The 10584-nt window shown below is 37.6% G+C and overlaps 1 long non-coding RNA gene across 1 annotated transcript; it reads left to right on the top strand.

The window, feature by feature from the left end:
• Nucleotides 1-577: 577 nt before the first annotated feature.
• LOC148936448 (uncharacterized) lies at nt 578-5533 on the top strand. The gene is made up of 2 exons (XR_016139479.1): nt 578-1851; nt 2950-5533. It is a non-coding gene; the product is annotated as an uncharacterized LOC148936448 (long non-coding RNA).
• Nucleotides 5534-10584: the final 5051 nt, after the last annotated feature.

Genomic DNA, 10584 nt, shown 5'->3' with positions numbered 1-10584 from the left:
GTGGAATCTCGTCTTCAATTGTTTTGTCTGTCCTACGTACGTGACTTCATTGCAACTGATTTTATAAACTACATCGCAACGTGACAGGCGGTATAATTTATCCTTGCCCATGATAATAAATTTTTTTTAAAGTATTTGAAAGGAAAAGGCAACACTAAGATCATGTACCTTGGCCGGTGATCGGAAGTTCTCTCCGGAGATTGCAAACGTAAGTAAGCAAATTTTTCTTTAGTGTTCCCGTATTTTCTTTCTTACTTTTAAAATTTAATTTGTCATAAAAAAGGTATTTTAATCGTTTTCATAGTCAGTTCTAAAGAATAATCATTGTTTAAAAAAATATCAATCGAATTCTCGTAAGTTCTTGGAATGAAATCATGGATGTGACAACTAGATTATTTTATCCACCATAAATACCATAAATAATACCCTTTTTATGTTCCAAAGGATGTGAATTGTAATTGAGGTATCTCCCTGAGAAGATGGAAGCAATTGAATATAATTGTATCATTCTCAATGATGATCAAAACATTAAGGAAACTAAGACGACGACTTACTTTCTATTTCGATCGACGACTTACTTTCTATTTCGATCGTAAATTTTATCGTCGTTTTAAATTTTATAGTCGTTCGTGTAATGAGTTGAAGATTTCTAAAATGTCCGACGGAGCACACAATACAATATCGTTCACATAACAGTAATAGAATGGTAACTGACAAGGTAGGCGTTCGATCGCATCTTTAAATCCTGCATGACTAATTGTAAGTCAGTAATCATAGGAAATAATGGTGAACCCATCGGTGTGCCGAAGACTTGTAACAACTTGTAAAAATTGTAAAAATGGCGACACATAGGAGACAAAAATATGTATATTTTGTATTGTTCTCTTTGCATTGTTTATTATTTAAAAATAGGTTTAATTAATAATGCAAACCTTACAAAAAAGAAATTCATTTGGTTTTTTTGTTTTACTATATTATGAATACAAGCAGCGCTACATGCCGACAAAATGCTTGCACGCCGACAAAAATGGCACATTAAATTAACATTAATACTACTACATTAATACTATTCATAAAATACATATTTTTTTTTATTAAAAAAATATTTCTCTAGTAGTTCAATATTACAATAACATACTCTAAAAATTTTAAAAGAATTAGTCTTATCATTTCATCAAAAAAAAAAAATTTGAAAGAATCACTCAATTTTCAGCGCATGAGGTTCTTCCCTTAAAAAATATTTTTGCTACTATATCGAAACCGATTCGTGGTAATACTTATTGTATCATTATATCTGAATGGGAAAAATATCACTTTTATTATTTATAATCTTTAATCATTAATAATTAAAAATTATATAGCCTCTATATGTTTATTTACGCATATATTAGAATTTTCGAATATTCCAAAGAATCTATTCCTAAAAAAGGAAATATTGAGGTTTTGTCTCATAAAGGTGTCTCGCAAACACAATAATTTAATAGTATAATACTAGTATAATAATAATGTATGTACTAATAGTATAATAATGTATATAATAATAATAATGTTACTATTTCTAATATTTTATACTACTATTTTATTTTCTGTTTTTAAGTATTAGATTCCAGTGGTGTATTTAATTCTGGTTTCCTTTACGGAAATAATTATTGGCTAGGAAGTCGTAGTCAATGTCTCGATACAATGAATACAACTCGTTTACTGAATTCAAAGCAAAACATATTAAATGAGACACTATATTATAATTATTATGATTCATAACAGCAGTTTCCTTCTTTTAAAGTGAATTATTTTGTCGCTCATTTTAGATACAACAATACTCTTCAGTATCATGTGAATATATTTGAAGAGGTAAATTTATGAAAAAGCTATATATGTATAATAAAATTCAAAAAATACGTAAAATTCAAAAAATACATTTATTTATAATGTTAATTTATATGTTAATTTATTGTATTTATTAAACTTACTAAATTTTTAAATTAAATACAAAATTGAATCAATAGAAAATTAAAATGTAATTAATACTGTATATCGTTAATTTTTATATTCTTATTTAAACTTGCATTTATTTGTGTTTAAAAATGGCACAATTTGGAAAAACGAAGAAATATTAAAATATACAAGGAAAAGAAATTATTTATTAAGAGATTATTTAAATAATTTATATTAATTCTGCAAATATTTGCAAATAGAAGCTTTTAAATAAAATTCAAAAAAAATCGTGAGTTTATTTAAAGAAAAAAGTATTAATTGTTTTGTCTTTTTAAATATATCAGCAATGATATATTGTTTATGATTTATTATTTAAAAAACCTGAATGACTTATAAAAGTTACAAGAAAGATTTTTTCACTCTTTAATAGTTTTGAATAAAACATCTTGTAACACTTTACGTGATACAGTTTTGATATGAAAATATGTTGGCATGTTTATCAAAATTCATAAGATGCTACGCCTTAGCGGTGCAGCGATCTCTGACTCTTTCAATTAGTAATGTCACTACAACAATTTGAAATTTCGCGGTTAGCATGCAATTTTTTATTTTTGATGTCTCCTCGTTTTATTAATAGAACAGATTTATAAAATACACATTTCTCTTCTAATTAATCCAGTAATTTAGTCATCTAATGAAAACCAGCTATAATTCAATTTTAGATGGTCATTTATTGATTATTAGAAAGAGAGTCTTTGATACAAGATTGTTCTATTTCGATACAAGACTGACAAATATTTTCTTAAAATGTATTTTTATTTTGTAAGAATTTTTATAACATGTTTTCCCAGTTCTAACACCAGATGTTTTAGATATCCGCGAAGTAATTAGAAGCCTTGAATTTCCATTTTTATTTAATTCCAAAGCACTTCCGTTATTTCTAATTTTCCTTAATAATTCCTTTCTCTACAATAAATTTAAATGTAAGACTACAGAAAGTTTTATTTTTTTCAGGATGTGATTTTACTCGGACTCTGTTTGCCAGCGTCGTGCTCTACAAATGAATTAAATTTTATTTTGAAAAAAATACTTTATGATAAAATTTTTCTGATCAATGATCTCTATTTCATGGATTTTAAATTGATTAAGATTAAAAAACTTAAAGATGATTATGAATGGTTATCCAGTAAAATATTATTCTTCATCTGGTAGAGGAAAACATAAATATAGCAATTATTTTATGATATAAGCAATATATAATATATATAGATATGATAAAAATGCATTTTAATATCACAAATAATTTTTATGTTAATCTTTTAAAAATCTAATTAAATATAAAAAAAAAAACTTTTGTTTGTAGTACTGCCCTAGCGTTTTCTTTCTTCATGACAATAACTGGAACGATATATGATATATTTGTGTATCAAAAATATATAAACAAAAATATGACAAGTAATAATACAACTAATAATGGTATGTATCATATTTAAAATCTTTAAAATAATTTGTAAAATGAAAAATATTTTTCGTTTTAACAAACTTATCGTCTTCTTATTATATACACTTCATTTTCAAAAACATTTCTATTATACGCAATGAATTTATAAAAATTATTAATTATGTATATATGATAAATTTCAATTTTCTTCATCATTAATATAGACATTTTCTTATTTAATTGAGGCATTTTTGTTTTTTAGTTAATGTAAATTATTAAGAATCGAAAAGTATAATTTAGACATAAAAAACATGATCAAAAAAATAGAAATGAAAACAGATTTATCTCCATATCGAGATAGTAAAATTGAAAAAATATTAATATGCTTCTCCGTTTATAGAAATACGAGAGAAATGTTTAATACAAAACTAAATGCCGGTGAAATACCTGTCATTCACGGATTAAAATTTTTAAGTATGTTATGTCTAATTTTCGTCCATACTTTTTATTTCTCAGCAGAATTTGTCAGTAAGTACTTTACAATATTGAAACGGTAAACATTTTAAGATCTGCATAATGGAATTTATTTCGTGAATACAGATAATAAAGGATGGTTTCTAAGATATAATGGCAATTTTTGGATTAGTTTATTTGATACTTTAGTGCTATCAGTCGATATTTATTTTCTTTCGAGCGGTTGTTTAGTGACTTATTTGTATCTGAGAGATAAAACTAATAAAGAATTGATTAAGCCAATTGGTTACAGACAAAAATTAATGACTTTTTCTGTATATATAATAAAAAGATTTATACGGTATGTATTTCCTCACTTAGATAATAAGGTAATATCAATAAAATGTTTTTAAATTCTTTTTTTTTTTTTTATTTAATTAATAAATAACGATTAAATTATGATAACATTATCTTGATAACAGTATGTAAAATATTATGTTATTTTACGTTGATTGATATCAAATATTGCAAAACAATGTAATAGTAACGTTATCCTTTAAAAACAATTATAATTGAATATTATTTAGAAAAGTACAGTAATTGGGAAAAAATTTTTAATTTTATTTTGTGATCCAATGTAATTTATTTTTATTTCTATAATTAGAATTTTATTTTAAGGCTAACTCCGGCTTACATAATGACATTAGGAATATTCTTATTGAGCTCAATTAAGTTGCATAAGACTTCACAATTTTATATGTACGAGAAATCATATGAAACTTGCAAGAAGTACTGATGGAGAAATATTTTGTACATAAATAATGTCACGTCACAGGTGGCGACGTTACAAGCAAATCACGTGGCACCGGACAAAGGCGGGAATACGCTCGCCTCTCGGCGACGCTGCCAGCAATCGAGCGGCAAATCACCAGCAGCGGTTCAGAAGAGTTAAGGAGTATTAACGTACTCGGTACGAATCTCTGATCACTAGAATAAACGTGCGATTGAGCAACAGGGAATCTAATTCTTAGTATTAGCGCGATCGCGCCTGGCTATTATTCCTCACGGTTACGCAACGAGACGGAAAAGTTCGTGAGTCGGCGCGAGATAATGACGTCTGAAGCAGCATTAGTATCGTCAAGATAATATCGAGCGCGGACATGTTCGACAGCCTCTCCTTCTTCTTTAAATACTTCTAGGGCAACAACGAAGACCTCGGAACACGTCGTAGTGCTCGATTTCGCGGATTAACGAAAGCGGGGTACGATAACACTCGCAGAAATCTTGGGACCCGATGAATCCGAATTGAAATGAATGAGTTAATTCCAAGCGGTAAGAGAGGGTGCCCTCGGGTATTAATTCCTTACAACGATAGCAGAGAAACTCGGCGCTATTAGGATAATCGTCGGCAACTGAATTATTTACGCGGCGATAACCGAAGGAAGTAATGCAGCGCACTGAACCGATGCGATGTTGGAATACGGCGGCTGGATGCGTGCGCGAACCGCGGGTGGTATCAGATCGAGGGAAGCACATCAAACTAATTAATTAATAGTATCCGCGAAGGTAAAACGCATCCACGCGTGTCGTTGAATAATATTATGGAATATTATCGGAGCTAGAAAGTTTGAAACAAGCATTTAAGAGTGCATTTCCCGAGTGAAGTCGTCGGACGAGGCAAAAACTATGCCCAAAAAAAACAAAGGGGTCGATCGTAAACCCTTCTGGTCAGGCATTCTCTTTGTAGAAGCGATCGTTGAACTTGCACGGACACGTTCGGCTGACGCAACAGGAAAAATAGCGCGAGAAATATATCTTATAATAATTTGTTTAACAATTTAGCTACTGTTACGTCAAGACCGCGGGGACCCCTCTGGTAATCTCAGCGGCAAATTATTGAAAATCGAGGGATTTCAGCAAATTACACGGCTGACCTTGCGATTAGCCAGACGTCGAGTGATTATTTGACCGTGAGCGGATCAGTGAAACGAAGAAATTGGTTAGCCGGCGCGATAAAATGCCGTTGGGAGCGGGATTCGTCTCGTCAAGGTAATATCGTCCGGAGATGTTTTCTATGGTGTTACCTAATTCCCTGAGCACTTCCAGAGATACGATAAAAACCTCGGTGCAGTCAGGGCAAAGCTCGATGTCGCGGACTATTACAAGACTGATACGGCAGCTATCACAATGATCCCGGGCGGAAGTGTACCCAAACTGGAACGCGGGCCAGTTCCAGACGATACGTAAGAGTCCCTTCTGGTATTTCTTCCTTGCATCGAAAGCAAAGATATTCGGCACTGTTAGGGAACGATTTGGCGATAGTGTCGTCTACGCGTCGATATCCAAATGTGGTAAGGCAACGCACCGTACTCATACGATATTTGTATACGGCGCCTGGGTGAGTGCGTGAGTCTCGTGGCTCGAGAAAACAAGGCGGGCACATTATGTCAAATAACGGGTGTTAACATTACGCGGCGAATATTCAACGTTAAATGGTATTTCGAAACTAGAATATTTCCATACGCAACGATAAAGCAGCTCAAAACCCTACATGCCTTAGAGGAAAGTAGCAAGGGAGGCAAAAAAAAAGGGGTCGATCGTAAAACCTTTCCGGTCGAGTGATGCAACTATGCGGCGGTCGCTCGACGCGAACAAAGCGAATGATGCAACCCGAAAGAATCCTGAGCGCGACGAGTACACTTATATTCGTTTACATCTAATTTTCTTATACTTTACGTATACGTAATTTACGTATACTTTATATTTCACCGGTGCAAACGTATGCCCGGTGGGAAAACGCGAAAGCAACCGGGAATAAAACTTGATGCATGATTTTCACTTACCTTTCGGTGTTTGCTCTGCGCAGATACTCTTCGAGGGAGATACGTGGTCGAAAACTGCTTCCTTGGTAAGCTGCTACGGGCACGGATGGGGCTGGTAAGGCGCTCCAGAGGCGATCATGCACGAGGAGTTCGTACTCACCGTCGTAAGTCACTTCTTCGCCGATGATCGCATTGTGGTCGTAAATCGCGGCCATGTGGAGGTCGTATTCGAGTCGCCGAAGTGCCTTAGGCATTCGGCAGAGGCTCTAGGCGTATATTATATTTAATTAAAAGGTTCGGGTTAGGATATTACATTCGGCTGCGAACCAATTACGCATTACGGTTCGGCGTCGCGTTGGAATGCATGAGCTACCGCGTGCTCGAAGTCCGATGTTTCCTTTGTGGTAAGTGCGGATGACGCACAATACCTTGCCCCCAGAAACGATCGGAATTCTTGCTTTAGCTGCTAATTATTCGGTAAAAGAAGACTTGAGTTATGATGAACGCCCGTTGCCTCTTTAGCCTCGCGAACACATCTGTTATTATCGGAATCTCGGAGACAAGGGATGAGATAATGAAGGACACGTGGCGTTAAATAAAGATCAATATATTTAGATATTCACTGAATTTACACTCACGAACAAGATGGTACGGAATATTAACACTATCTATATTAAACTAGAATTTGAAATATTAATAGGATTTGAACTAAATCTAGAGATTGAAACACGCTTATACAAAGATTTAGGAACGACGCTCGCGCGGTGTTCACTGGTCGACGACGCGCACAAGAGTAAACGAGCATGGCCGCACGTTGTAACGCGTGCCTGCGGCGGCGCTGCTGCGCAACATGGCGGTAGCGTGGGTACGCCAACGCACGTGGCGCAAGATGGCGGATGGCGTGGGCACGCCAACGCACGTGGCGCAAGATGACGGATGGCGTGGGCACGCCAACGCTTGTGGCGTACCCATATTTTACAACTAATTAGATTTATTGTTAGCATGATTTGTTATTGTTATTTATCATTTTATTTATTATTATTATTTAATTTTATTACTTATTTTAGGAAAAATGCTTACTATTGTCGGTTATCTAATAATTTGCAACCAACTAATATAGGCAATGGGATTGCCTATATTATTATAATACTTATATTTATTATAGTGTATATTTACTGGCGGTAAGGCGCATCACGTGGTATGTCGACGGCAGGAGAGCCGGTTGTTGCCAACTTTGGCGGCTAGAATAGTGGCGCTTCTGCGCAGGTGGGATAAAAAGGAGAAGGAAAAATTTTACCCGTTGGCTCTCCTGACGTCACACCTCCCCCCTCGGAAAGAAAATGTTGGGCGTCCTGCACATTTTCCTGTGCGTTTCTTATTGAGATAAAAGTATGCTATTTTACGCACTTATTCACTAACACTGTTTACACTAACAATTTTATACAATGTCCTCTTTTAAATATTTTCGCAGTTCGCTGTAGGAACGCGCGTGTTCCTCCGTTTCCTCCTTTTGAGGTGCGGTGGCTGGCAATGGCTTGTTTGCGGCTTGGTGTGGCATGAGACGTTCGATGCTGGGCGAGTCGGGCTGGTTTGTCGGTTTCGCCATGTGCAGCAACAGGTTCGTGATTGATGACCAAACAGCTCTCAAAAGATGGATGCTCCATCCGTAGATCCTATGCAACGCATATGGATGATCGTGTCTGTGATCAACTTAACCATCCTGGCTATCACGAATATGGCTAGCACCCCTGCGCTAGCAGAACCGAAAGTTATGAAGCCTTTCCAGATCCGTTTTCCCGCACTCTCGACGATTTTTGTCGAGAGCTTTCTCGTCGAGTAAGTTGGCTAACGAGATGCTCCCTCCGGGGATGTTTTGTCCCAGTGCTCCTCGCGCGATAGTGTTCAACGTGGATGGTTTCTTGACCGGGAACATAATGTGGTCCCTCAAGCGGTCGAGGTCATCAGCAGAGTAAATTCCGCTCGTGGCGAGCGCATCTGAACTCACGTACTTCCACCTAGGTGTAGAGAGTGGCTGGATAACTGGAGGCGGAAGTGATTCCGATGGCTTGGTGGTTAGCTTATACCAGGCATCATTCAACTGATACATGTTGGGCAATAGCTCGTTGCAGTCTTTATGCGTCCCTTTGCGGGTAAGTATTCTAGTGCGAGGTAGCAAAAAGTATGTGGCGTTCTTGTACGTCACTGGGAGCTCATTATAACATGTCTCCGTGTGCTTCAACTTACAGATTACCGGTACGCACTGGATGATGTGGATGACTTCTCCCGCGGTCACGGCGGTGTATCCTGGTGATTTCATCCTGTAGGCCATCTCGTCGGGAGCGATCGCAGAGAGCGACAAGGCATTCTGTAGTATTTGCCTCTCCAGCGCACACTTCTGCTCCATAATGTCATTATAGAGTCTGGTGAGCTGATGCTTGACGTGCTTCTCTACGTACACGAACTTGGAGTTCACGTAAGCGAATATATCTAGGTTATTCACGGATATACGTGATTTGGCGGCGAAGGTTTTCCCCTTCTGTGTTTCCAATATGATCAACTTGGGATGTTCAGTGCGGTAGAGTTGATATCCGCAAAAATTGAATTCAGTGGTTTTTGCTAATGCGAAGGTAGTTTCTTTCGTGGTTACTGTGTATACTGTCGATGTCGTCTGATTGTCTCTAGGCGACAACTTAGTGGCAATCCCCTCGTACAGTACGTCGTACTGGTTAAAATGGCAGCTATCGGCGGGCGTCAAAGTCCAGAATGTTTCAGTCCCGTCGTAGTCGATGCAGCTCCCGAGTTGCGCCTGGCAACGCGTTCCCGTCGGCAGGATAATCATGCCCGTTGTTCGCTTGTACGAGGCCTCGAACGATTTAAGTGTTAATTTTAGCGTGGCCTGTACCACCACGTTCTCCCAAGTTCCGAACCCGTCCGAATACTGCGTTCCAGAGCAGCGTCCGTCTGTGTACGTTTGTCCGGCCATTGTGATGCTCCGGTGGTTCGTCGCATTGACCTTCAGGCGATCCACGACTGCAGTCCCGATGTTCAGGGTTCCGGTATCGTGAATGCGCTGGCAGTTTTCATGCCCAATCTCCTTGACATAATCCTTATGCCCGTTAGTGACGATTGAGACGTGGGAATGCATCCCGCAATAATATATCGTCCGGTCGATCTCTAGCTTATACTGCAAGGCTGTGACGCTATCGTAGTCAGATGATTGCATCAACTGAATGTACGTTTCTGTGCTTCTCGGTTCCAATCTCTCGACGTTACAGCTTCCGATGTCGAGCAACGATAGGGTTGTTATATTTAGACCGTTGCCTCCGCAGTCATACCCTAGCAGGGCTTGGCTGGAAGGATTAGAAGAGCGGCTAGTCGGAATGGTCCCATGTTGTTCTGTTCGTTGTCGCTGCTTTACTGCCGCTCCGGTGTCCCTCACTCTCCGGTTCAGGCGACGATGGTGGGGAATGGCGCGTGATGGGGCTCCGATTCTCCACTTTCTTCAGTTTGTCCGTATGTATTACACGGAACTTACCTCGCTTCATCTCTAGTTTCACATTATTGTTATCGAGTAGCTCGGTTACGACATAAGGTCCCGTATATTGCGGACTCAGCTTGTCCTCGTGGCTTTGAGCAGGTACGCGCGGTCGCCTTCGCGGAACGTACATGCATTTACGCGTCGGTCATAGTACCTCTTAGATCGGATCTTCGCATTATCTAAGTTTCGGCGCGCTATCGCCTGGGCCCTACTAATTTTATCAGCTAGGTCGGCGTAGTATTCTGCGTAACTTTCGTTGTTATCATTAAATTCTACGGTCTCGCTGGTGGGTGTGCGGGCGAGGTGCCCATACACGAGCTCATGGGGGGTGAATCGGTGCCCTCGTGCACGCTAGTGTTATATGAGAAACTGGCTAATTTTAATATTTCGTCCCA

This window comes from Pogonomyrmex barbatus, unplaced genomic scaffold (genome assembly GCF_055798465.1).
Source record: "Pogonomyrmex barbatus isolate J1 unplaced genomic scaffold, ASM5579846v1 scaffold21, whole genome shotgun sequence".
Lineage (NCBI taxonomy): Eukaryota > Metazoa > Arthropoda > Insecta > Hymenoptera > Formicidae > Pogonomyrmex > Pogonomyrmex barbatus.
This window is presented reverse-complemented; position numbering and strand designations above follow the sequence as displayed.